General features: G+C 42.5%; 2 long non-coding RNA genes across 2 annotated transcripts; one reads left to right on the top strand and one right to left on the bottom strand.

The window, feature by feature from the left end:
- On the top strand, positions 1-27659 carry LOC121699740. Its single transcript, XR_006027026.1, has 4 exons — positions 1-11; positions 8120-8123; positions 9530-9540; positions 27497-27659. It is a non-coding gene; the product is annotated as an uncharacterized LOC121699740 (long non-coding RNA).
- Positions 3256-5056, bottom strand: LOC121699738. Its single transcript, XR_006027025.1, has 3 exons — positions 4978-5056; positions 4264-4273; positions 3256-3266 (listed from the first exon to the last, which is right to left on the bottom strand). It is a non-coding gene; the product is annotated as an uncharacterized LOC121699738 (long non-coding RNA).
- Positions 27660-27706: the final 47 nt, after the last annotated feature.

The raw sequence follows: 27706 nt of genomic DNA on the forward strand, positions 1-27706 counted from the left end.
TTAACGTTAACGTTAACTTGACGTTGTTGACAGTGTCAGCCGAGTTTGTTAATCAGAGAAAAAAGGACTAAGAATAACACAAAAATGATTGAATTTAACATAAATAAAGAGTGATTACATTTAACTAGAAAAATAAATACAAAAAATTAACAGAACATTAAATAAAATTATGAACACACAAACAAAAAAATGATACCAGACGGAGCTGCGTGTCTTGCCAGTGTCCCGGTAACCTAGCAACTTGAACTAAGCAGCTGACAAAAAGGCTAAACTAGACATTGTTATGGAAGTACAGTACGTCAACGAAACTGAGAGCTGTTCCACAGTGACATGCAAGTTATGTACAGCTGTATTAAAGTGCAATAAGACCACGAGTGCTATGGATAACCATCTAATGATGAAACATCCACTGCCACCAGCTACAGTAGCATTAGCAGTAGTCTTAGCCCCAGTACTGTAGCGGTACATAATGACTAGTTGATTACTATTATGAAAAAAATCAGTCGTCATGAAAACCCTATTCTGCCGTGCCATTCACCACAGGAGTGCTCAGCTTGCTCCTGTTTTCCCCAGAAGTGAGCACTTCCTACCAGTCATTACCACAAAGCTAAACAATGGTGCTTGCTGATTTCCTGTTGTCCACACAAAAGCCATTCCCTCTGAGGCACAGCTGTGATTTTATAATCAACAACAATCAGGCACGACAGCCTCCCATCTCACAGAATGAGGCACTCTGGGAGCCTCCAATGTGCACTTGTTCTCATTTTACTTCCTGACATTATGACACCAGTTCTTCTCTTTGAGGCTCATGGTGTGTCCAAATCAGATGCTATCCAGGTCTGGTACAGACTGGTCTGGTCTGGTAGTACTCAAAGGCTTTCCCCTTTAATATTTAACAAAATGGACCGAATAAAATCAGTAGAGAAGCCGAGATTTGTTGGGGCATCATCTTAGTTTCAACAGTGCTTCCACAGTTATAGTTTTTGTTTTGTGTCAGCCAGGCAGCTACAGCGCTACACTCTGGGGGCATGTTTATGAGCCTCCATGTTCATGCCCTCAGAGTGTAGCGCTAGCTGCCGGCTGCGCTAGCTGTTAGATGCAGCAACTCAAGGTAAAACCGATTGTTTTCAGGTTTTTCGTTATGACAGTACTCAGTGACCTCGAGAAACAGATCTATGTGAAACATCTGGAATTACCCTTTAAGTATAAAAAAGGGTAAGATGGATAAACAATCATTTACATTTACTTCATCTATTTGCTTTCAAGGTTTGAGGAAAATGTCCATTGAAAAATGAATTGCCCGTATCTGATTTAAATCTATCCTTCCTCACAACATGAGCAGATTTTTCAACTCATTTGGGCTCAATTATCCTGATATCCATGTGTTATCTATCTGATGTTATCAAGGAAGCTACCATCTTGTACAAATCGAGTGTGATTGTGATCTTAGCTGTGACTGACCTGTAATTCGCCTCAGGTGCCATTCCGAGGGGATTAGACCGATGACGTGGAGGACATGGTGACTTTGGACCAAGGGTTGTGACAAATTAAACTTAATATGTCCATCATGTCAAACATGTATGATTCCCAGAGCTTTGGTGATGCTATTAACCAAGATGTACAGGCCACAATCTGCCTCCAATGTGCTGAATGTGGTTTTCCTTTTTTTGTGGATTTCCTTTTTTAGATTTAATCAAATATAAAGGAAGGTTCTTCCTTCCTTTCTTTCTTTCTCTTTCTTTCTTTCCATCTTTCTTTCTTTTTTTTCACTACATTCTGTGCTTGAGTGCCTAAGGCTGAAACCACAGACAAAGTGGAGCATTATTAAAAACTGCCCATAATTGAAACGTTTCCTTTGACAGAATTGTGATAGAGGCAGCATGTCATTATTTTATTTTTTTCATTTTTCAGTTCAGACCGTATGTGGACAAGAGGACATTTGAAAGCAGCTATTAACTTCCTGTTCCTGTTCTGACCATAACTGGCCATTCTTGATAAAAAAAATGAACTTGATTAAAGTGGCATCAATGATACCATGAGTCACACCTGTTGAATGTCCTGCACCTGCTCTATATATGTCAGTTTAATATAGGTTGTTTCACCATCAGAGTAAGTGCTTGGCATTATACATGTCTGTGTGCCTCAAATGATGTGACTATGCTGGATAACTGCATGTTACTATTAATGACTAGACTTAGCAGTAGAGTTTAGATTCTCTGCCCGAGCCCGAACTTGACCTGACCTGACCCGCGGGCCGGGTCGGGCCGATATTTCCCACTTCTAACCTCGAAGCAGGCTTGCCATGGCAAAAAGGATGATAGTCAGCCTTCAATGTCCTATTTTGTCACTTCTCCAAGCAAACCCCAGAGCCCTCACCAAGCCCTCACAGAGAAATGCCTGGAATTTTGCTGCAGGGACATAAGGTCATTTTACGGTTAAGGTGGCTTACGTTTCTTCATTGGGAACCATTTGCGATCCATTCCATTCTGAATAAACAAACAACGTAGTTTACATGTTTCGTCCTTCGTTGCATTAGGCTATTCATTAAGATAATTTTAAACAGATTTCTGTAGTTCAAACAATTTAGAATTGTAGTTGAGAACGTCAGTTATAATGGCCCACGCAGGCCTATTAAAAAAAGTGTCAGGTTAAAATGTTGGGCCCGATCTAAGCTCTACTTAGCAGCACCCTAGACAATTGCAAAAAAAACCCATTATCCTTCAGATTAATAATAAAAAAAAACATTTTTCAAGAAGGTTGAATTTGTTGGTCTCTTGAAACAAAGTGCTTATCCTGATTGTGAAACTACACACTGGGCCTTTCAAATCCTTGCCCCTTGCCTTTCAGCAATGAGGGGGCCAAGCAGATAGGCCGGAGTAACCATGGCAACGAAATGCTGTTAGCTCAATGCTGCAATCAGACATATGGCCATAAGCTGTCAAAGCAAGTTTCACGTCTAGCACGTCAAAAGTTACAAGGCAAAATGCATTTTTGCTAATTGCAGTGACCCTAGAGGTCAAAGGTCACAAAATTTCTTCGGCATTCACCTGATGGGGTCATGAGTCCATGTACCAAGTTTGGTTTTGATACATGCAACGATTGCTGAGATATGAGCTCACTTCCTGTTTGGCGGCTTCGCCACAAATTTCGATTGGATGTGACGGGCGAACGCTTCTATCAATTGTTACAGAAATAAATGAAGTGACAAGGCATGGTCTGAAGATGGTCTGTGCCAATTTTGGTGAAGATCAGATGAAATTTGTGACCTGTGCGAAATTGTTGGTGTTTTTGATCAAATCAAATATGGCGGCCGAATAAATTATATCGATGTGACAAGTTGCCCTCAGTTGACCTAAGGACCTTTCACAGTATTACCAGACACCACTAGTACAATTTAATTCTAAGCACAGCAGCAGCTACAGGCCAAAAGGCATGTTTGTGAATTACAGCGCTCCCTAGAGGTCAAAGGTCACCAAATTTCTTGAGGGTCATGAGTCAATGTACCAAGTTTGGTTTTGATACATGCAAGGGTTGCTGAGATATGAGCTCACTTCCTGTCATAGGGTGTGTTGAACTCGGCTTGGTCCAAGGATTCCAACAATACCTGACTTTTGAAAATCGGACCAACAGGTACAAAGTTACGTGCATGAACGCACGTCCAACTTTGGCCTGTTGGTGGCGCTAGAGGGTTCGAGTTGCCTACATGAAACTTGGTGACATGAATCATGGGACCGTCCCCAATCAGTGTGCCAAATTTCCCAACTTTTTACCATACAGTTCTATGGACTGCCATAGACTCCCATTGCATATAATAATAATAATAATAGGAAAACGTAGAAACACAATGAGGTCCTCGCAGCTTCGCTGCTTGGCCCCCAAATAGAGCTTGGAGTGACCTAACCTTGTGTCTAATCATGTCTGTCACATGAGTGAAAAACATTTGTCAAAACTGTCCACATTTGGTACTTCACTTCATCAAGAACAAGTATCAGTGAAGTGATCATTTCTGTTGTATTGACAAAAGACATGTAAAAGAGTTGTGAAAAACAGCTGGGCTATTTCCCTTCTCAGGCACTGGGAGGGCAGCCTACAAAGGACCCCACAGAGCTGAAGGACCCCCTGTGGTCCCAACCATCACATCTTCTATGATTACCGAAAGCTACTTACGCCGGAGCTTTATGTGAATAATTTCCACTCTCTAACCCAGAAAGACATTAGTCTGTGATTAATTTCACCCTCCCCACACCTCCTAATTGTGCCCACCAGGAAGCCACTGATGGGAGAGATTTGGAATAAAAAACAGACTAAAGACTCGTCAGATTAAATTAGCATTTGATATTTTGCACTCATTGTTTGAAGCTTGTCAGGATGCCATGAAGGCCACTAGTGGTTACTTGAGGCTCACCAGGTATATGTGAAGTCTGTTCAGATCTCTTAATTTATGGTCATTAAGTGAGTAGGGGCAAAGAAAAATGTTTATGGGATATTTTTTTGGGTAAGGCTATTTGCACCCCTGGTACAATTAGCAGTGTATGCTATTCGTACCCTGGTGCAATTAGAAGTGAATTCTATTCGTACCCCGGTGCAGCAATGTGTTCTATTAATTATTAATATTTACTTGCACTCCTCTGACATATTGATCACACAATGTAATAATAATAATAATAATAAATATAGCTGCAAGCAGCAATGAGGGGGCCAAGCAGTCAGTTCAGCAGTCCAAATTTGTCATGTAACTCAATGCGGTTGCATCAGGTATATAGCATTAAGCAGTCACAGCAAGTTCCATGCCAAACAACCCAAGATTGTTACAAGGTAATTTCCTGTTTGGCGGCTTCGCCACCAATTTCGATTGGCTATTATGGCCAAATGGTTTTAGTTCGAAAGACAAAAAGCAATGCATTTGTGAGACATGCTCTGAAGATGATGTGTATCAAGTTTTGAGTCAATCAGACAACATTTTTGACCTATGAAAACTTGTGTGTTTTTGATAAAATTCAATATAGCGGAAAATCCATCATGGCTGAAATTGACATCATAGGGTGCATTGAACTCAGCTTAGTCCAAGGACACCAACAACACCTGGTTTTTGAAAACTCAGAGCGACAGGTCAAAGGTTAGGTGCTTGAACGCACATCCAACTTTGACCTGTTGGTGGTGCTAGAGTGTATGAGGTGCCGACTTAAAACTTGATGAAATTTATCACAGGACTGTCTCTAATCAGTGTGCCAAACTTCACAACTTTTTACCAGACGGTTCTATGGGCTGCCATAGACTTCCATGGCAGAATAATACACTTCAGCAGCTACGGGCAAAAAAAGGTTTTGCTAATTACAGCGCCCCCTAGCGGTCAAAGGTTACCAGATTGGTTGTGTGTTCTCCCAATTAGGTCAGGAGTCAATGTACTTAGTTTGCTCACCAATTGGTTTTGATAGATGCTACGGATGCTGAGATATGAGTTCACTTCCTATTTGGCGGCTTCGCCACCAATTTCAATTGGCTGCTACGGGCAAACGCTTCCGTCAATTGTTATGGAAATCAAAGCACTGATAAGGCATGGTCTGAAGATGGTCTGTGCCAATTTTGGTGAGGATCCAATGAAATTTGTGACCTAGGGAAATTTGATAGTGGTTTTGATTAAATCCAATATGGCGGCCAAATCAATTATGTTGATGTCATGAATTGCCATCTGTTGACATAAGGATTTTCCACAGTATTACCAGACACCACTAGTACATTGTAATTCTAGGCACAACAGCAGCTACAGTCCAAAAGGCATGTTACTGATTTACAGCGCCCCCTAGAGGTCAAAGGTCACCAAATTTCTAGAGCGTCCTCCTGATGGGGTCATGAGTCCATATACCAAGTTTGGATTTGATGACTGCAAGGGTTGCTGAGATATGAGCTCACTTCGCCGCAAATTTTGATTGGCTGTTACGGGCGAACGGTAATACTTCCGAAGACGAAAAGTGATAACTTTTGTGAGGCTTGGTCTGAAGATGATCTGTGTAAAATTTGGTGGGAATCAGAGAAAGTATGTGACCCCTGATACATTTTAAGTGTTTTTGATGAAATCCAAAATGGTGGAAAATCCATCATGGCGGAAAATGACGTCATAGAGTGCGTTGAACTCGGCTTGGTCCAAGGATTCCAACGATACCTAATTTTTGACAATCGGGCATACGGGTTAAAAGTTACGTGGGTGAACACACTTCCAACTTTGGCCTGTTGGTGGCGCTAGAGCGCTCAAGGTGCCAACATGAAACTTGGTGAAATGAATCATGCGACTGTCCCTAATCAGTGTGCCAAATTTCACAACTTTTCACAAGACGGTTCTGTGGGCTGCCATAGACTTCCATGGCAGAAGAAAGATGATGCGTAATAATAAGAAAACGTAACAACACAATGGGTGCCTTCGCAGCTTCGCTGCTTGGCCCCCAATAATAATAGGAAAACGTAGAAACACAATGAGGTCCTCGCAGCTTCGCTGCTTGGCCCCCAATAAAAAAACGAGCAACATGTTTTTGTTGCTACGTCACAGGGTGTGAATAGCTCAGCTTTGTAATAGACACTCTGAATAAGGTATGCTGTTTGCATCAATGTATAGTTAGAAGCGGATGCTATTCGTACCCTGGTGTATAGTAATGTATGCTATTTACACCCTGGTGCGTGAACTAGCTAATTGTTGCAATCAAAACCGTTTGAGAACCGATTTCTTGTTCAAATTGCGCGCCTTCTCTCCAGAGACGTTGGTACATGTGCGCACTCACTCTGCCAAAACACATCATGCAGGAATCAAACCCCAGTCCCCCACATACTAAACCATGTCTGTGACCACTGCACTATCTACTTCCACAACTCTAGGGCTGTTTGCAGGTAAACTTATAGTGTTATGCCTGAGCGTCATATTCACACAATTTCTGTTAACTAACAAACTAACGGTTGTATGTGTTCAATGAACAAAGATTATGAAAATAAAACACAACTTTTCAATCTAAAACTTAATTTGAACAGATATTAGTGCCGAATCCTTTCAGAACTCTTCACTTTCTGCTGACGAAAAAACGAATGTCCGCCATGTTTTTTGTGCATGTGAGCAACATCTTTTTGATGTTATGTCACAGGGTGTGAATAGCTCAGCTGTTTGGCCAAGGCTATTCGTACCAGGGGTGTAAATAGACACTCCATATTTTTTTCTTGACATTACTTCACATTATGTCCCCCCCCCCCGCTTTGTTTGTGGGAATCAGCCTTGGAATGTTGTAACACGTAACATCAAAATGACATCTGGGACCTTTAGAAATCTCAATTGGTGCTGCCTTCATCATCTGATTACGTTAAGTCTGCAGAATGGCTCCACGCACACAATGCAACCCAATAGTGCTTTTAACATGCCCCAATGTGTAACACATCATAATACTTTGTATTATTAAACTAATTCCAAGGTTCAGCCAACTGGGAGCATGTCTACTACAGCCAACCAAACTGGAGCAATATGATGTTTTGTAGTCATGCATGGAGTAAGCATGGGGCATTGCTCACTGTAAGTATGTTAAGAACACACACTCTTCTATATCTTTCACCGCACGCAGCTCCAGACACTGCATCATGCGAATGGTCATGACAAGAACCACAAATGTAGCAGTATTCCCAGAATTCCATTTTATTCATCTTTCAACCCTTACATAATTTATAACATGACTCAGCTTTATGGGAGTGCATATGATTTTTATGATTTTTGTGCAGTGTGAAGCAATTTTCTGCTAGTGGATTTATTACAGACTTGGGGGTCATGAATACAGTCAGCTCCATAAAGGACTTGTGCGGAGTAGCAAAGAAAAAAATGACTGGGAGAAGTCCGTAATGTTCTGAACGCTGTCTGTATGTCAAAACACACTTGCTTTCACACATACCGTACACAAACAGACACACACACACACACACACACACACACACACACACACACACACACACCAATCCACTGCTTCTTAGCTGTAAATCAACAGCAACATCATGGCAATCTCAGCTTAATGTAGTGTGCTGCTGATTCAGTGAAAAGACCTGGGCTATGTCATTCCAGCACATTCCATATGCCAGAGTGTTATTTGCTGCTATTAAGAGAAGTCAGAGAGAGATGTCTGAAAGTGGGGTTCAACATGAGGTGGGGGGTGTAACATGATGTGCACATGTTAGTTGTTATTGGTTCATTTTATTGATTTGAGAAGGGAAATTAAATGTTTCAACTGGCACTCCAATACACCAGCCCACACACACACACACACACACACACACACACACACACGTACACTCACATACACTCTCACACACACACACACACACACACACACATACCTGAGTACTCAGTGGGATGTTGGTAGCATAGTGGCTAAGGCACTGGGCTAGCATGCAGCTAGAGAGCAGTGCATAACCCTAATTCTTCTTCCATTTTGCTGCGAAAAGTCTGCACAAGTTGATTACCAAATGTTTCACCTACTACTATCCACTGTCAAGTTTACACTCGTTATCATCCAATAATAGCCCCCTGGTTTTGTTATCCTTCAACGATTTTTAGCGAGATAGTAACACACAAAAGTACCAGATAACAGTATCATTATGACCGCCGCTAGCGAAGCGGTCATATAGGGATTGTCAATTTTTTTTTCTTTTTTCATCTACTTCCTGAATTTTTGGTCAACGATACCCGGGACACCGAACCACCGGGGCACATGAAATTTGTGGGTATGTAGCCCCACTAGACTTTTACGGAAAAATTTTGTTTCGTCCCCGGGGGCCACTCCCCCCCCCCCCTCCCCCCCGTGCTGGGCCCCCCGAACCGCAAAAAAAGCAGTTTTTCCTAAATAACTACCTGAACCGTGGCACTGAGGATGAAGAATCTTTTATGGTATGTTGGTCTCAAGGGCCCACATCAACCTGGCCCATAATCACTAATTTGTGATTTGCACCCCCCCGGTAAAAAATGAAAATGCAATATTATTCTGCTTTAATCGCCCCTATCTTCAGTTAAGATGTTCAGAACTGCACCAAATTTTATGTGTATGATTGACCTGGCATTCTCTGGGGGGGTCTAAAAAAATTGACTGTACACTCATTGGCCTGTAGATGGCGGTGCACACATATACACATGCACACACACACAGGCACCCACATACTATCGGTATTATAACGGCCGATACATAATTACAAATTCAGTAGGATTAAAAGAAAGCCAAAATAATTATTCATCATCATCATGGCTGCATTTCCAGTATTGGCGATAAGTAGTCGTTTGTCCACTAGATGGCGCATCGTTGCAGTGAGACGTAATTTTGTTGGAAGTTAAAAGTGGGTTGGAAAAACCCACAAGGACTGTATACCGCAGAGAACGTCTAATAAGGATAGGACGATGTTCACATGAAATGTAATTACCATTTCTTCTTGAAGCCGAAATAAATCTGAGGATGTTTATCGGACATGCTTGGTTTTTACTGCAGGTACGTTAATCTTATAATATCAATAAATAAGGACCTAGGTAATGTTACCGTTAGCGTTGGTTGAGTGATGGAGGCCAATTTGATTGATTGCATTTGTAGAAAACTATAAATGCGGTTATACCAAGCAAATTGATAGCAGCACTGTAATTGTATCTTTCGACTGTCATTTGTTGCACGCGCTACAAAAATCATTCTGTGCAATGGAAGATTTACCAACGTTACACCGGTCTGATACAGTTTTGCCTATTAGGGGTTTGCACGGCGTGTCATCAGATCTGGACGTCATTAGAAAGCATTAGGCACTGAAGTAAATCCCAAACATCGTCAAGGAAAATGGTTAATTATTGCCGTGTTTTAGGTTGTACCAATAGGTCCGACTGAGAAAAACATCTGGTGTAGGTATCGACTTCCAAAAGTTATTAAAAAACGAGGAGAAAGGAGAATAATGTCAGAAGTTATCAGAGGAAGGGGGGCGCTTGTGGTTGAACTTGGTACTTCGTCTCCCTCACCCAACTCATATGGATCTGCGCTGCCAATAAACCGTAATTTCTCGAAATATCGCGCATTTTCTTGTAGTCCAAGTCCTGTCCTATATGGCTTTGCATCTTAGACGCATTTTGATGAGCTTTTCTGTTGTTTAGACACGGCTACAAGATATCCAAAGTGCATAATACTCCATTGTACTTTATTCACTGAGTATCGCCAATATGGCCGCGCGTGCTGGGTTACCATGGTTACCGGCCAGAACGTGACGTCCGTGCAGACTGAGACGCCTGTTTATTTTGTTTTAAGTGCGTGCAGGGTGTGAGAGGGGAATCGATGTGCTTTGATTCCAGCTTGGTAGTTGTAGTCTGTGAAATTAAAAAGCACGTGTGTGTGAAGTATCCAAACAATGACACCTTCATTTCATTATGGCTGCTTTAGCAACACACCTTAAGCTACTGTGTAGTGGGTCCCATTTAGAAGTGGCTACTTCATTCGCGCTTTCCTTGACTCATGAAGCTGCGTGAATTTTATTACAACTTTTCGCCACGATATGGCAGTTTAAGTCCGCTTGATACTGGAAGGCGTAAGCCAGATTTTATTTGTGTCGCCAGCATAGCCTATTGACAATTTATGTTGTAAATAGGCCTACCTTATAAGCCTACCTGTAGCTTAGGGAAGCTAACAGATTTCTATTAGGATCTAGTTTGTTAGTTACAGTTTTGTCATAACTCCCTGATGCATTTTTGCATTTAGAATAGCCAGAGCGTGGATATCTCAATCGGAAAATTAAACAATATCGGGTGCCTATGGACTAGGCTGGGTGAACCCAGCCTGATCTGCCCGCTATTTATTTTTTGATATATTTGCACGAACAATAACGGACAACAGCTCTTCAACTTTGGCCCGTTAAAATGTGTATGAACAGTCTAGCGATGCATTTCATCAAGGCCATTTTGGACATGTCAGTTATTTGCACCACTGGTTAGATGTAAAACAGCATTTCGTTTCAGACTACTGTTACTTAATTTGTGCATTGACAATAAAGTATTACATGAACTAAAGAAGAAACATTCACAAAAAATCCATCCATCCAAAAATGACCTTTGTTTTTGATAGCTGTTGAAAACGGCATGGAACTGACAGAGATGTTTTTGTTTATAAATAAATAAATAAATAAATAAATAAATAACATTATGCTGATGCCTTTTGCTTTTCCCAAATACAATGTAGCCTACAGGTGTAAGTGACCTTTCATCAATCCAGTTGCAATGGATGAACTGTGATGAACTGCCCTACTTGTGATTGTTTAGAGATTTTAAAGGTTTTATAACAATGCTACATCTTCTTTGGCTATTCTACAATCTATTCACCTTTTCAGCACCAGTAGGCTACTTTCTGTGCAGCCGCACACACACTCAGGCATGCCAAACAAGCATACACAAAAGTTTCAAGAGTGGGGGATGGAGTAAAATATGGAGACAAATTGAAGTGTGATTTATTTTCGCGGAACGGATGTACAGGACTGAGCGGCGGTCATATTTTGTACTGCTATGTGGTACATCTAGTTATTTATCATTTAATATTAAAAAAAAAACCCTTCAAAAAACTACAAATCCCAATCCTGAATTCAGATGTACATCAGAGGCCTGTGGGGTAGCTTTTAGCCCTGTCTGGCAGCATGCATGAACAGACAATAACAATAACATATTAATCAGCCCCCTTCAGCCACTGATTATCTCCAGCTCTGTGGCGCGGCTGAGTGATATCTGCCCCTCAGCTGCACTCGCAGAGCTGAGCTACTCCTCCGCTCCCTCACCGCCAGTCAAAACAAAAACATGATGACGGTCCGCGCTAGAGATGGCAGGTGCCAGTCTGGTCAAACGGGCACCGTGCAGGGCGTGTAACTGCAGTGGATGCCCAGCTGACAGGCGGGCGTGCAGGTTTTTTTTTTTTTCTGTGCCGATGGCCCTGGGGTTGTGTTTATTTGTAACAGGTGAGGCGCTACATGGTACCAAGCCCCACTGATGGCGTGGGCATATCATTTGCATGTTGTGATGAGGGCTGTAGGTGGGTAGGGGGGATATTAAGAGAATGAATCCCCCCCTGCCCAAGCACACACTCATGCACACTAACGCACATATGCATACACACACACACACACATACGCTCTCAGACTGTCTCTCTCACACACACACACACACCCACACACTGCTGCAGGCTCCCTGTTGCAAGGTATCTGTTAACTGAGTGTGAATCCCACACTAACAAGTAGTGAATAAACAGGGGAGAAAGTGCCAGAGAGTGAGAGGCTGTTGCTGTACCTCCTAGCCACAGAACATGTAGGAAAGCTGTATTTCCCCTCTCTCTTCCACATTTGAGACAATCTGATACTGCTGACTGTCATACATAAGATGCACTAGGTTGCACAGTGTATTCACTTCAGGAGGTGAATGCTTATGTGAGTGAGACATGAATGCTTTATGGTGATATGGTCTGGAAGCAACAGTAATGGTTTTGGTGTGGATAATTCATTTTGAATTTAATTTAATTTAATTCTGTTTATTTTTTTTATCAATATTGCCCATAACATTAAATAAGTCAAATTCAGGCACTCTGAGGAGAGCTTCAACCCCCAGAGCAGAGGTTGTGAACCGTGTGAGCTCGAGTTTAGCTGTTTATTTTATACTCACAATGTCATATGAAACTAAAGCTGTTTCAGATATATCACAGTGGCATGTGCACATTTCTAAATCAAAATATTATTATGCCTATGTGGGCGTGTAGATTGTTTACTTACTCTTGAAGGACGAACTCTGCATGAAAAAATGACCAATCATTTATATAAATGGGTTGGCAGCATGATCTGTTTCAGCTGCTTATTGTCTGCTGCAGATGGAGTATGACCTCACACAGATGGATGCACTATGTAAGGTGACACTTTATTTATGGTCTAACCCACCCACTTAATTACGTAACGGGATATTTGGAGAATCAAACTTGGATTAATGAAGGCATTGGTTTGCTAGTAGAGGCCAATTACCTGCTGACAATCACATGTTGCATGCACAAAAGGCAGAACATTCATCAGCTTCCCAAAACCAGCAAGGGATTTTAATTTCTTTCTTTTTTTAAAAACTTTAGCTGGCCCCCTACTGTGCGTTAACACATAATGTCAGATATCACCGCTTATGTGTCAATTTATTAAAAACAGTGTCAGTAATACAAAACCACTTTTAAATGAAGGCAATGGCAACTTAGTGAAAAATCTTTATACAACATAATACATCATATTCTCAAGGGAAAAAAACAGCCAACACAGTGTCTACTCAGACAGATAAAAAAAAAGATGTGTTGCACAAAAGCTGCTACCTACTGAGCTCCCCCTCCACACACACACACACACACACACACATACACATAAACAACATGGTCGGCATCTTAACTTCTGTACCAACAGCGTTCATTTCATCTTGATGAAGGGGGAGTGGGGGATGACGGGCGAACACGGGCCGAGCGTGTTAGACATGGTTAGTGGCTTTTCCCCCGATCCTGTGAAGTCTGCACTCCATGGGAGCTCCTGCCAGTCGCTCATCCTCCGTGTGAACTTGAAGAGCAGCAGGATGCCTTTGACTCCTACCTTTCATGTTTTCTTTCTTCCCTTTTTTTTTTTTTTTGTTGTTGTCGGGGCCGTGCCCAGTACTGGATTAAAGTTCTTTTCTAGTGCAAACTGACAGGGAGCAAAGAGTTTGCCTGTTGCAATTAAACAGGGCTTTCATGAGTGTCATCCAGTAGTTGAAAGACTCAAGCTGCTCTTCAGTCACCTGCCAACACCATTGTGTGATTAGATCATTTGTCTCTCCGCGGTCTAATTCACTGGATGAGTTCATATAGTATCACCATCACACAGAAAGACATGTTTTGTTTTTACATGTCAGCCATAACTGTGGAAAAGAAATGCGGTGAACAGCCGTGTTGTGAATACTGACTGCAACAGACATGAGTAGTAATTGTGTGTATGATCCTCAAGGATGTAGATGACATTTTTTTTCATCATCAAGCCTGGTCTTCCCCTCTTTACCACTCTTTTATTTTAATAGATTATAACCATTGTGTGTGAGTGTGCGTGTGCGTGTTTGTGTGTGTGTGTGTAATATGATTTATTGATAGATTATGACCTTTCTGTGAATGAGTATGAGTGTACAGTGATAAAAGCATTATTACAGTAACAACAGATTAGAACATCATTGACTTCAAGCCATTATTTGCCTGAATACTTAAAGCTTGAGCTGTCCCGCTCTAAAAGATGTGTGTTGAGATTCCTACAAGATTGTATAAGCATTTTCAAAACATCCAGTGCAGTTTCAGTAAGTTATTTTTGACTTTTTACAGATGGGTAAGACACCACAGAGGACCTCATAGTTGTGTGATGGTGTCTGATTCTTGTTCTAAAACAGGAGGCCCCTAATCAACTGGACTGGCCCGAAGTCCATCAGTCTCCGAGAGGAGGGAAGAGCGCGTGGACAGTCTCCGAGAGGAGGGAAGAGCGCGCGGAGACTAGGTGGGACGAGCGCACGGACAGTCTCCGAGAGGAGGGACGAACGCGCGGACAGAGAAGCGGGGACGAGACGGATGAGTTCGCTAATCAGAGCTGCGGCCGAATATAATACCCCCGGCGTTCAGAAAGATTAATGTTGCTTTCCTCTCCACCAGCCCATCTCCTTCCTGGATCTGTGTGTGTGTGTGTGTGTGTGTGTGTGTGTGTGTGTGCGCGCGCGCACAGCGAGTAGAAAGTGCTGCGTCAGCACTTTCGGAGGAGAAAAAACTAGCCCGGGGTAGAGATGAGACGAGCGGCTCCCGCCACCGGTCAGGCTTCGCTGGTGACCACGAATGGAGATGAACGTGTAAAGATGGCTTGATTCATGCGCGCGGATGGCGCCCATACATCATATTAACCCCGCCAGCGGCATCCCTAATAGCCCAACAACAGCAAGCAAATGGGACCCTTGACCCAGTTAGGCAAGGCTGAACATCAACACTGTCGCTCGCGCAGCTCCCGATGAAGTAGTGCTGGAGTGAATATGTGTGTGTGTGTGTGTGTGTGTGTGGGGGGGGGGGGGGGGGGGGTAATTTAAATATTTAGACTGGAAGTGGGTAGTGCATTGCTTGTGTGCATTAAGGAGCTGGTCATTAGAACGCACTGACTGTGAAATAGCTGGGGCTGTGGCATGAGTCGGCTGCAGTTGGCATGGCAATGAAAACTGGGTTGCTCTCCTATTAATCACATGCTGAGATCTAGACAGACACGACACGAGAGAAAGAAAGAAAGAAAGAAAGAAAGAAAGAACAAAAGAAAGAAAGAGAAAGAAAGAAAGACATTTACTCTTCCCTTCCCTCTTACTGACACAGAAACAAGTTTACAGTTTATAGTTGCACAGCAGCTACTTTATGGAATGACCATGATCATGCTGTGGCAGAGGAGGGAACTGTGGGTATAAACTGTGTGCTTCACATGTGCTGCATGGAGCTGGCCAATCAGAGGATGGGCCGAAGGTGGAGGAGATAGAAGATGGATCTGGAGGGCTGAAGAAAAAGCCTTACCCCCCCCCCCCTCCCTTCCAAGAGTGTGTAGAGAGAGAGGGAGAGAGATAAATAGTGTGAGAGAGATAGAGAGGCAGAGAGAGGGAGAGAGAGAGAGATAGACAGAGTGAGAGAGAGAGTGGGCAGAGGCTAGGCGAGGCGAGTTCGGTCTCAGCCAGCCCTTTGGCTCCCTTTCAAACCGACTTCAGAAGGCCCTCAGTTAATTAAAAATTAACCTTCGATGATTCATCTGCGGTCTCGATCAAAGCAATTCCAACAGACTCCCATTAGCCGCACATTTGAGAACATTTGTAATCAAATTACCGTGGAGGATTACAGGGGAGAAAGGGGGCCCCGGCCCAGCCCAGCAGCCCAGCCCAGGCCAGACCGATCTCTCCAATCTGCCATCTCACTCCATGCACATTTCATTGGCCTTACCCCAGCGTGCACGGGCTTCTTCCCCTGCTGTACAGCGAACTGGGGAAGTGCCCAGGGGTCCAGGAGCAGTAGCATAGGGTCAGATGAGGAGGAGGCCAAAAGACCGGGCCAAATGGGAGAGGCTCTTGCACTGTAGATGACTTTTTACACTCACACAACTGAAGTTTGTCTCAGATAGTGTGAGCGAGTGTGTGTGCGTGTGTGCGTGTATGCGCGCATGTGTGTGTGTGTGTGTGTGTGTGTGTGTGTGTGTGTGTGTGTGTGTGTGTGTGTGTTTGTTTGTTTGTGTGAGAGTTTTGTTATGTCATATTTACTCATAATGAGGAAACAGGGATGTGGAACTAAATTGTAGACATGAGTCTTTTAGATGAATTCATTCTGCTGCAGACCCATTAGCAAATCGTTAAGAAACCATCACTATTTGTATGTCTTCCCACTGCAGTTCATCATATAGTGTATCTATAGGCTATTTAGTATAATTGCAATGATTGCACAAATTTGTTTTATCGTCCTGTTTAACTATCTGGCAGAACAAAGCCAGTAGCATACACTGACATCTCTTTTCCACAAAGCCCTTATGGGTTATTTACAAAATGATGTCTGGGTATCACAATCTTTCATTCATTACTCACATCTTAAGGATTAATAGATGCAGTAAAACATGAACAAAATGGGCTGCATTGATTTGATTTGGTCAAAGTAAGAACAGCGTTGTGTTTGCTGATTTAGTAAAACAGGCTTGTGAACTGATTGTATTTGTGTTTGCACAAAATGATTGTTTAGATGCTTAAGGACTTGGTGCCAATTTTCCGTCTACAAGATAAACTGGTTTCTATCTCCCCAACAACTTTTCAGTAAGGGTATGCATATTATCTGATCATATTTTGATGATGATTGATAGCATACAAGGAGCTCAGTTGTAGGTTCCATGGCCTGTCCCCTATTGTGAAATATGATTGATTATTAGACATGAGAAAAGATGGTAAACTGAGTAGATCTCGACTCTCCATCTCTCTCCATCTCTCTCTCTCTCTCTATCTCTTCTGTTCATCCTTTCGTCATCAATCATTTGTGTTTGTGATATATCCCTAGCACAGCACATTTTGCTGATGCGTCTTTGATGACTGTCTCCTGGACGGATGTGTTTTTATTTATTTATTTGTTTATTTATTTATTTTCTGGTGGTGTAAAGCAATGTTACATTATTATCTGACCCTCTGTCAGTCAGTCCTACAAGGCTTTGTTTAAGTCTGCAACTTTTGTCAGATTCATTTTTCATTTTCGTAGAGGAGTGGCGTCAGAAATGCTGCCTTGCGCTGTGGCACAAAAGTGACGAGCCTGGAGATTTTTCAGCAGGACAGTGTTGAATAAGAAGAGTGACTCCCTTCGACTGTTGCATACTCTGATTTTTAGGATGCAATGCTTCTTCTTATCTAACACATACGCTTTAAGCATCAATGTACGTCAGAGGCGACTGCTGTTAGACTGCTCTGCCTCCTCTAAAATGTCACCAAAAAAGTTTGTCAATAAAGTGTTTACAAATCAGCTACACTGGACTTCAATGGCACTTCACAATGTGCTTATTTTCAGTGCAGTGAAGTGAGACATTTATTGGACAAATGCTCCAAAAACATAATTTCCAGGAAAGCGCATCATCTGTGGGGGTAAATGAGGCTGTGGGCTGGCCAGGAAACTGGGCTTTGATATGATGATTGGAGGAATTGTCCAAGTGGCTGGACCACTTTTTCAGGATCAGAAAGAGTTTTAAGTCAGTCTATGCCTTAAGGAATGTTGGCAGGTGAAGTTGAGAGGCAAGCTGCAGCTCATTCTCTGATGTTTTTTTTTTGCTAGCAATACTGTCCATTTCGATTTCTCAGCCTACTGTAAATTAAATCATAAATATAGTTGTTGAGGTTGCTACAGCTTTCATTTCCATTGAGTGACATGTAAGGGGTTCACATCTTGTGGACATTTAGTGTTGGCTTCATAATGTATAGGCCTATTTTGTAAGGGATAATGTATTGTCCGCTGGTAATTATCAGAAAATAAGTAGCCCAGTAAGTAGAACAGAAGCCCGACGCGCAGGGGGGGGTTTGCTTCGACCTGAAGGGACTTACAATACATTATCCCGCTTATTACACAGCTACTTGCCAAAACGAGAAAAGAAACTTAACACAATGGGTCTTTAAAAATGATTTTGCTAACGTTTCATGGCTTCCGCTGACAAAATAAATAGATAGAACTTGACAGTTTCAGGTGTTGCGTGGCAACGTATTACTAGCTGACATTCACTTTTAATGAAGTTCCATTGCAAGAAGCGAACGGACTTCTTGCAGAGGGATATGAAAGACGTTAATTAGAAACACCAAAACCTGTTGCCATTGACAGCGGTGATTATATACTTTACCGGTGATTATGTAAGGGATAATGTATAGAACGCCGGTCATTATTGGGAAATAGGTCCCGACAGGGCAAACCGGACCCCTACACGCAGCGGAGGGGTCTTGTTCCGCCCTGACATTATACATTATCCCGCTTATTACACGGCTACTTGCCAAAATGACACAATAAACTCAGCACGATATGACTCTTTAGTCTACATAGCCTATTTGTTACCGTTTCATCATGGCTTTTGCTGAGAAACAAATAGTTTGCAACAACACACGCTGAACTTGAATCAAACATTCTTTAGAACACAGCTGATCAACCGTCTGCTTTCACTTTTGAATGAAGTTCCAATCCTTGCGTAGTGATATGAAAGACGTGAATTAGAAGCACAAAACCCATTTTCCTTGACAGCGGTCTGTTATACTTAGCAACGGTCCGTTATCGAGAATTAGCAGACCACCGAACGTGGGGAAGGCCCATTCAAGTGAATGGAGCATTCTGCAGCATTATGAAGAGCCATGTAATAAATACATTTAACAGACCACCGAACGTTGGGAAGGCCCATTCATGTGAATGGAACTTTCTGCAGCACTCTGAAGAGCAGTGTAATAATTTGATTGATTTAAGTGATTTTCAAAGTGTATTTGAAAGACACATGGCAGGCACTTTTACACTTAAACATTGACGCCAGAAACATCTATCTGATTGCAACCCCCCCCCCCCCCCACACACACACACACACACACACACACACACAGACAGACACCACAAAAAAGGAAAAAGGAAAACATCAATAGTCCCCACAGATCTTGTGTGGATTGGACCTGTAATTGAGGTGTAATTGAGGGCATTGGGACACTGCAGTTTTAAAATGACAACCACCTCTCGTTTATGGTAATGGCATTGGAAACATTGTTAAAGGTGTGATTTCATTGCTAATGGTTTTGCTCATAAAGTCTCATCTATTTAACCTCAAATCCAGCAGTAAATCAGGCTGTGCCTGTGTACAATGTGTATCTCATACACCAATGATCTGTCTGTTCTGTATAAACCATTGTTTTCCTAATCACCCTCTGCTACAACAACAACAACACAACACAACATACACACACACACACATACACACACACATACACACACACTATTTTACAAGGGAGCCTGTGATCCTGTTGTCTCGTGAGTTTCAGATGATGCTAGTCTCCATTTAAACAGGGCAAAACAACAATGATCTTGACCTGTTGGAGGAACAGGTGTGCAAACAAGCTACTGAAAAAGAAAGGAAGGGTAAAAACAACAACAACGAGCCCTAACCACTGATGAAGTGACACTACGTCCTGTGCCAGAGCAGCTAAAGACCGTTTGATGTGCTAGCAAACACATCAGGTCCCATCTGCACGGGGCCATTAGCGGCATAGCGATGTATCATTGTGCCTGTGTGTGTGTGTGTGTGTGTAGCGTTGTGCCTGTGTGTGTGTGTGTGTGTAGCGTTGTGCCTGTGTGTGTGTGTGTGTGTGTGTGTGTGTGTGTGTGTGTGTGTAGCGTTGTGCCTGTGTGTGTGTATGTGTGTGTGTGTGTGTGTGTGTGTGTGTGTGTGTGTGTGTATGTAGCGTTGTGCCCGTGTGTGTGTGTGTGTGTGTGTGTGTGTGTGTGTGTCCATGTGTGTGTGTGTGTGTGTGTGTGTGTATGTCCGTGTGTGTGTGTGTGTGTGTACAGTATGTCCGTGTGTGTGTGTGTGTATCGGGTGTTGCTGTCATTAACGGGAGCACTCTGACGTGCCCCCACCACATTAGCCTCCCCTTGCCACTCTGAGATTAATAGCACAGGTGTGGCTTAAAGGCCAGCTCCATGCTCCTGCACCAGCTCCAGTGTGAGCAAACAACCACTGGCACATACACACACGGGCACAACGCTACACACACACACACACACACACACACACACACACACAGTGGATCCTCCTGTGCCTCGAGGCATTGAGGGATCTCCAGGGCCCTGTGTGATGTATATGAGTGTCTCTTGCATGACCATTTGCTATGCGACAGAGTAGGCAGAAGATTGATGCTGATGATAATAAGCTAATGTCCTCTCTTTCCTTTGGCTCCTGCGTCTACTTCCATCTACTACGGTACATCATGTAATGCAGATACACAAACACAAGGCTCTGCTTTGTTTTTGTCCACTCATATAATTACCCTTTACTGGAGTCGTTTCATAATGTCTGCCTCCAGGTTCTGTAAATTGTTTTCTCAAACAACGAGGGTAGGCGTTCTACTTCCTTTGGTTTAGATTATACAGCCGAAGGTCATAAAGAAAAAGTAGTCTAAAATTATTTGTGCGTCGGCAAAGAAATTCAATACAATTCTAGGTAGTTAAGCCTTTATAAATCTGTAACAAACTCAGGACCAAATAAAATCCTTTGAAAGTACAGTGAACCACTTCAAAGCATCTGATGTAATGTGTATGATAACGCAACCTTCCTCTCATTCTCATCTTCATATGCCTTGCGTGCCACAACAGTCGTTCAGCGTCGACAGCAGGGAGGGGCTGGAGATTTATGTCTGCGTCCATGGCCCGTAAAATATTTAACCTGAAACATGAAACTGATTTAAAGATCTGTCCACTCTTGCATGACCACCGCAATTTTATTTTATTCATGGCAGCTCTGGCCTCGTAAAGACTCTTTGCTGTGTCCCTCTCTGCCTCGTTCGCTTATTCTCACTCAGAGGCATTAACATGGCGGTAATCTGCTGGAAAGTCAACCTGTGGACTCTAGGCCTGGGTCTTGAGCTTCACACACTCGTCATCCGTCATTACTCTTGTGCGTTGTGTGTTGTGTGTGTGTGTATGCATGTGTGTGTTACATCTAAGTGAATGTATGTCTAATTCAATAACTGTATATGTGTGTGTATGTGCGTGTGTGTGTGTTTGCAGTGGCACCGCCAGCCGTAATCTTGTACTGTACACACTGTGCGTACAATTTTTCAACACTTTATTCATGAAATCATTCAATTTTACAACATAAAAAATAGCTTGTGTACTGTCTTAATTGAAACATGCCTCGCGTACAAATGATATCTTATGTTTAGGCCAAAGAGATTAGACATCTCAACATAAGGATACATTAGAAGATGATAATTGGTGTAAACTTTGTCATGACATGATAAGCAGTTCCATTCCAACGTTCCATTCAGTCATAAATCATTCAAAATGCTCGTCATGAAAAGAAAACAGCAGCTTAATATTTTTGCAGTAAAAGGCGCACTGTTCTTAGCAGTTATGCTGAAGGCAGTTAGATTTGGCATTGCATCCTACAGTCATTCTGTTTGGAACATCGCAGTTCGTTTTACAAGATTGATCAAATTCAGTTAATGCGTAGAGTATGGATCATCTCAAAGTTTGGGACAACCAAACTTTGCTAATCTTTATTGTTAGGTTACCATAACTGTCTTTTCTCACGACATAAGCTCATTGGTTTCTTTTTTTCTTTTCTTTCCCTTGTTCGCGTGTTGGGAAGCGATAATGCATTTAAAGCAATGGTCACGTCATATAAGTCAGAGCCGATATGGCCAGAGCTGCTTGCTCTGTAAATCTCCCTCATCCCAGAACTTTTAAAAAGCTTGTAACACATCACCTCTATGTGTAGGATAGCTACCGTTTTTTTGTTTTTTTTGTTTGTTTTTTTTGGGGGGGGGGGCTGGGATATGGTGCATACTATAATATACTAATACAACCCTAGCGGTGCCCCTGTGTGTTTGTATCTAAGTGAATGTATGTCTAAGTCTAAGTCTAACTGTATATGTGTGTGTATGTGTGTGTGTGTGTGTGTGTGTGTGTGTGTGTGTTTCCTGTAACTGTGTGGGAACATGCGTGAGTGCCCCTCTGTTCCTCCCCTCAACCTTCTCTCCTCCTCCTCTTCTGCCTCCATCCCTCTCTCCTCCTCTGCCTCCATTTCCATTTGTGTGGGCCTCATTTGTCAGAAATCCTCCCCATGAATAGCTCCCATCCATCCGCCCCCTCCCGCTCCATCAGCAGCGAGGTGGACGTCTGCATCTGCTTACCCAGACAGAGAGAGTGAGAGAGAGAGAGTGAGAGAGAGAGAGTGAGGATGACAAAGAGAGGGTAAGAAAAGAAGAGAAAGAAGAGAGAGAAAGGAGGAGACAAACTGTGGCAGACAAAGAGAAAGAGGGATACAGAGAGAGTGAAAGGTATAGAGAGGGGATAGAGAAATTGAAAGAGAGAGAGATAAAGGGGGGCATAGACAGATGGCATAGAGAGGGAGAGAGAGGGGGTAAAGAGAGAGGGAGTGGGGGGTAAAGAGAGAGGGGGTATAGAGAAAGAAAAAGAGAAAGGTATAGAGAGGGGGATAGAGACAGGGCATAGCGAGGGAGAGAGAGGGGTGTAAAGAGAGAGGGAGGTACAGAGAAAGAGAAAGAAACAGAGAGGTATAGAGAAAGTGATAGAGAGAGGGATGGAGAGAGGGATGGAGGGGGGCCGGTAGTGGGCTGTCAGGCTGAATCAGTGAGGGGCCGGCCAGCCTGAGACGTCTCCATGCTCCCCTGGCACCCAGCTGGCTTGCCTCATTAACCTGAGTTACACAGCCTAAGTAATGAAGCTGCAACCCACACCATCAGACCCCTCTGTCTCTTGTCTCCTCCTTACACATACAGGCACACACATTGACACACATGCACACACACACACACACGCACACACACGCATACACACACACGCACACACACAATCATTTATCTTTCTTAATACTGAACTATAGCACACTGAATGCTTTTTTTGTCAAAGCATTTTGAGTGAAAAACCAAAAATTTCTTAGATTTTTGAGAAATCCCCCCCACCCCACACACACACCTCTCACTCCTGCTGACTTTCCATTTGAATGCATCTGGGTGTTTAATGCTCCCCCACCAGGCTTCCCGCCGCTTTAGTCTCGGGCCAGTGGGGGGATGCCTTCCTGTGAGGTAAAATGGCTGTGGCGTGGCGCTGATTGGGAATGTGCGTGGAGGCGGTGAGGCGAACAGGGCTGTGCCGACCGCTTCAGCGGGAGCCCCTGATTAGATCCCGGGCTCCCCCGCTAACGCGTAATGGCATTGTTTGCACTCGGAGCAGATGAGGACGTGTGATGTCCAGGAAGGTAATGGATCTTTATCGCCTGAGCTGTTTGCTCCAGGAGGCCGAGGACGTTTTTTTTTATTGCTCAGCTCGTCCATGTCTCAGGCTTGTAAAAAAAAAAAAAAACTACATTTCCCATCACAGTGAGACAGCAGGATACAGAGATAGAGGGATTATAGTGTTTCTTTTCCTTTTCATGATATTTTTCTTCACTGTTAAATGTTTTTTTAAATCTATTTTTATTGTAAGGTTTTCATATATAGGTTCTGACTCGCAGGTCAGAAACATGAATAATGAAAGTCCATATGCAAATCATGATGGATGATCTGATTTTGTCCAGTGACGTTTTCAATGTTAACCAAAGCCATAGCAGATTACATGAAGACGCTGAAGATCACAAGAATAGCTGACTCCTGCTGTTTCATTATACAAACTAACAGATTTGTTTAAGGAATGTGCCCCTGGTAGAGTATCACACCACAAAACAAAAATGTTTCAACTTTCTCTAGTCAGAACTTGAGTCGTTTTTACCTGACCTCCTGTTTAGGACGTGGACCAAAATGTCAGGAATCTGATCCACAAGGAATATGGAAATCTATCAAAAATTCTTATTGTGATGCAAGTCTATCATGCATTGTCTTATGTACTTACCGGTACACTTATCCTCCCTCTACAAAAAAAGCATTTCTTTTAAATTGTTTTGCACTGTACATAATGACAAAAGACCACAGTATCAAAGTCACAGACAGAATTAGAAGTGCAGACATATATGCTAGGTGGAGACTTCAATGTTGTTTTTCCCTCTGATTGTTTTGGTAGGATCAGAGGCGGACAGAGTGCACAGCTTCATTACTTGAGTAAAAGTACAGATACCCTTTGCTAAATTGTACTCAAGTACAAGTAAAAGTACAACAGTCAAATGTCTACTTAAGTAAAAGTACTGAAGTACTTGTTTTTAAAAGTACTTGAGTATCAAGAGTACAAGAGTAGCCTACATTTTCTAAATATTGCATTACTACTGCCACAGTGCTCACATTTATGTACAGAAACGTCCAACATGGAGTTATGAAAAATGTTAATGTTAATACCTTGGAGAATGTAAAAGGAATTGAATCAAGTCATTTTCATCTTTTCACCATGTTGCCAGGGATGGGCAGTATTTCTAATACATGTATTTAAAATATGTATTTCAAATACAAAATACTATTTTGTAATTGAAACACTTGAAGTGAAAACTATCATTAACTTGTTCAGAAAATTGAAATAGTTTGGCGAGGTGGGGCCTCAGGTTCTCGGGATGGACCTGCTGCGTCCTCGTCCATTATTTCGTCTATGGCTTCGTCTCTTATCTAAATCTGACCATGGAGTTGACAGAAAGTTGAAGGTGATTGCTGATAGGCTGTCTCAATCAGTGGCGCCTGCACAATCCAATCTCGTTTGAGAGGGAAACAACAAATTGAGGGTTTCCGAGATTTTTCTAAGTAACGGGTACTCACGGTTATGGATAGAAATGTAGTGGAGTAAAGAGTACAACATTTGCCTCTCAAATGTACTTGCGTAAAGTCATGAGTACTCCCCAAAAATGATACTCGAGTAAAGTATAGATCCCTCAAAATTGTACTCAAGTACTGTACTCAAGTAAATGTACTCCGTTACTGTCCGGCTCTGCGTAGGATATTGTCTAGTGGTTTCCAACATAAGTTTTTCAAAATAAAGTAATTACATTAATGTTTGCCATTGTGTGACTTGACCTGGCTGAAGTTAAGCTCAGCATCTAGAGACTAGTCCTTGAGGCCTTAGTTGGAAGTCCATGGATCTAAAGGTCTCTGTGCAATTACTGATGCACAGCAGGACACTGGTAAAAGTATATGAGGCGGTAGTATACACAGTAAGCCAATAGCCCCACATTAGGAACACTGTGTTAGATGCTTATCAATATGGAATCTAGAGGGAATCTCGGCTTGTCCATGTGTCCAGTGCTCACCATAATTCCCATTTGTGGCATATTATGTGATCCTCCCTTAATTTGATTGATCTCTTGTAGTAAATTAGTCCAATCGATGAGCTGAATTTGATGGCAAGCTTGCAGGTTGCCAATTAAAAGGATTGTGGCTTTTGTTGCTTAAACTGACCAATTACTTGCGAGCAGGTGGACTGAGTGGAATGGAATCAATGACTCAAGGTATTTCGGCTCCGTTGTGTGCCTTGTTGTTTATGACAGACTCACTGACCAGGAAAATAATCGCTTCATTGGATTCCTTCCTCACGCCAGTGTCCATGGTGATACATGATAAATTTTTAGGCCATAGACATGGTACACTGCAATTATTACATGCACAATATGGGTCTATTGACATTAGGGGGAATTATGGCAACATATAAAATGTGGGATGTAGTACTTGCACTGTTATGGACAATACTATTGTAATGTCATTACTATGTAATAATTGTGCTATTTCAGTGTCTATGCTATATTGGAAAAGCAATTTGCCATCACTATGCTACGCTACAACTACTACTACAATCAAGCAAGTCGATGAAAACAGAGTGGGTAACATATATAAGATCTGTAGCGTGAACTTGGAAAAGACAGCTCATATTCAATTGTATGGATCCAAAGGATGCAAACTGCATCCAAAATTACACCCATCTTTCTTTCTGGGATATCATATGTATATCACCTGAAACTGCACGATTTGAGCTCTCCAGCAAATCTCTGCATTGTCTCCAATATTGGGCTGGCATTCTATTGTAATTACACCCCAAAATTATTGGCTTTCCATATCAATGACTCAAAAGTTCATCAGATTTTGCTGAAAAGTTGAATGAAAAGTTCATCAAATGTGCCTTGGGCTACAGTACATCAGCACATCTACAAGCACAGGTCACTACAGGTCACACATGCAGAGGAGTATGAGCATCCTTCATCCAATGGTTCATTATATTGCCAGATCCATGCAGAAGATATTTGTCCTACTTCCTACAGCAAGATTTAAATGCAAAACTGAAATTAAAAAAATCATAGGACACAAAATGCTTTCCCCATTATACAATGTCCGATGTGGGTAGCCTCGACTGTTCTGATAAAACACAAAACAAGATATAATATGGATAGACAGCTCCTCTAATGACTAAGATAAGAGCTTAAAAGTAAAAGCAAAATTACCTTGAAAATAGCCTTAGGCTGAAAGGGTTTTATGTCGGCACATACAAGGCTTAGTTTGTTTACGTTATAGAAGTTAGAAATGACATTGAGTTTTCTTATTAACTCTAACGGGACTCAGCTGGCAGGCAGGGGCAGCTGTCTGTTAGAAGCTGTTTTTGTTGCACTTTCCCAGAGCTCAGTCAAGTTCTGGAGAAGTGGTCTACTTTTCAGAGATCTCTCTTTCTCAGTAGTTTTCTGATAGCAATTCACACAATTCAGCTTTAAAAAGAGAGCAATTCCAAAGTATTACTGGCAGAATCTTTCCAAACATTAGGTATGGATAGACTTCACGGAGAAGTAAGGAATCCATTTCAGCCTAGTTGTTTTACGCCAATATCTTCTCATTATGGAGACATTTAGGAGATGAATACGCACATTCTCATGCTGCTGTGACAAATGACATGCCTGTAATTAAACACAATGCAGTGATGCCTGGCATGTGCTCACTCCTGAGATCCCTGGGCCAAAAGAGCGAGCTGTGCACGTGCTCAGAGCTCACTCCTACCCGCGCGCGCGGCCCAGAAATGAAATTACTACGCATAGCGGGCCCACTGAATGAGTTTAATAGAGCAGAAACGCCGTTGTCACCTTGGCGGAGAGCTGTGGTTGCCTGAGCATTTCTTTCACCTCTATAACAATGGGTGCCTCTACAATAATGGAATTCATCACATACTCACAATGGCCTTCAGAGGAGTGAGAGTAAAGGGTGGTAGTCCTTGAAAAATTAAAATGGCTGCAAGGTTGTGTTTCTGGTATTTCTTCCCTATTTTTGGTATTTCTCTCAAAGTGGTGTAGCAGGTAGACCTTCTCTGCCTGCTATTTCCCCATAGCACCTGGAAGTGCTAATGAAGGGGGGGGGGGCATAGGCATTTGATCAATCTGGCACCAGTGGAGTGCTACTTAAGAGGGGCAGCAGCCAGTAGCAATATAGACTCCACTGGTGTAGCCCCTGTCTGCTACCGTCAGGTATGCTGTCGCCCCATAAACATTTGTGGTT

The sequence above is a fragment of the Alosa sapidissima genome, chromosome 2, assembly GCF_018492685.1.
Source record: "Alosa sapidissima isolate fAloSap1 chromosome 2, fAloSap1.pri, whole genome shotgun sequence".
In the NCBI taxonomy this organism is placed as follows: Eukaryota; Metazoa; Chordata; class Actinopteri; order Clupeiformes; family Clupeidae; genus Alosa; species Alosa sapidissima.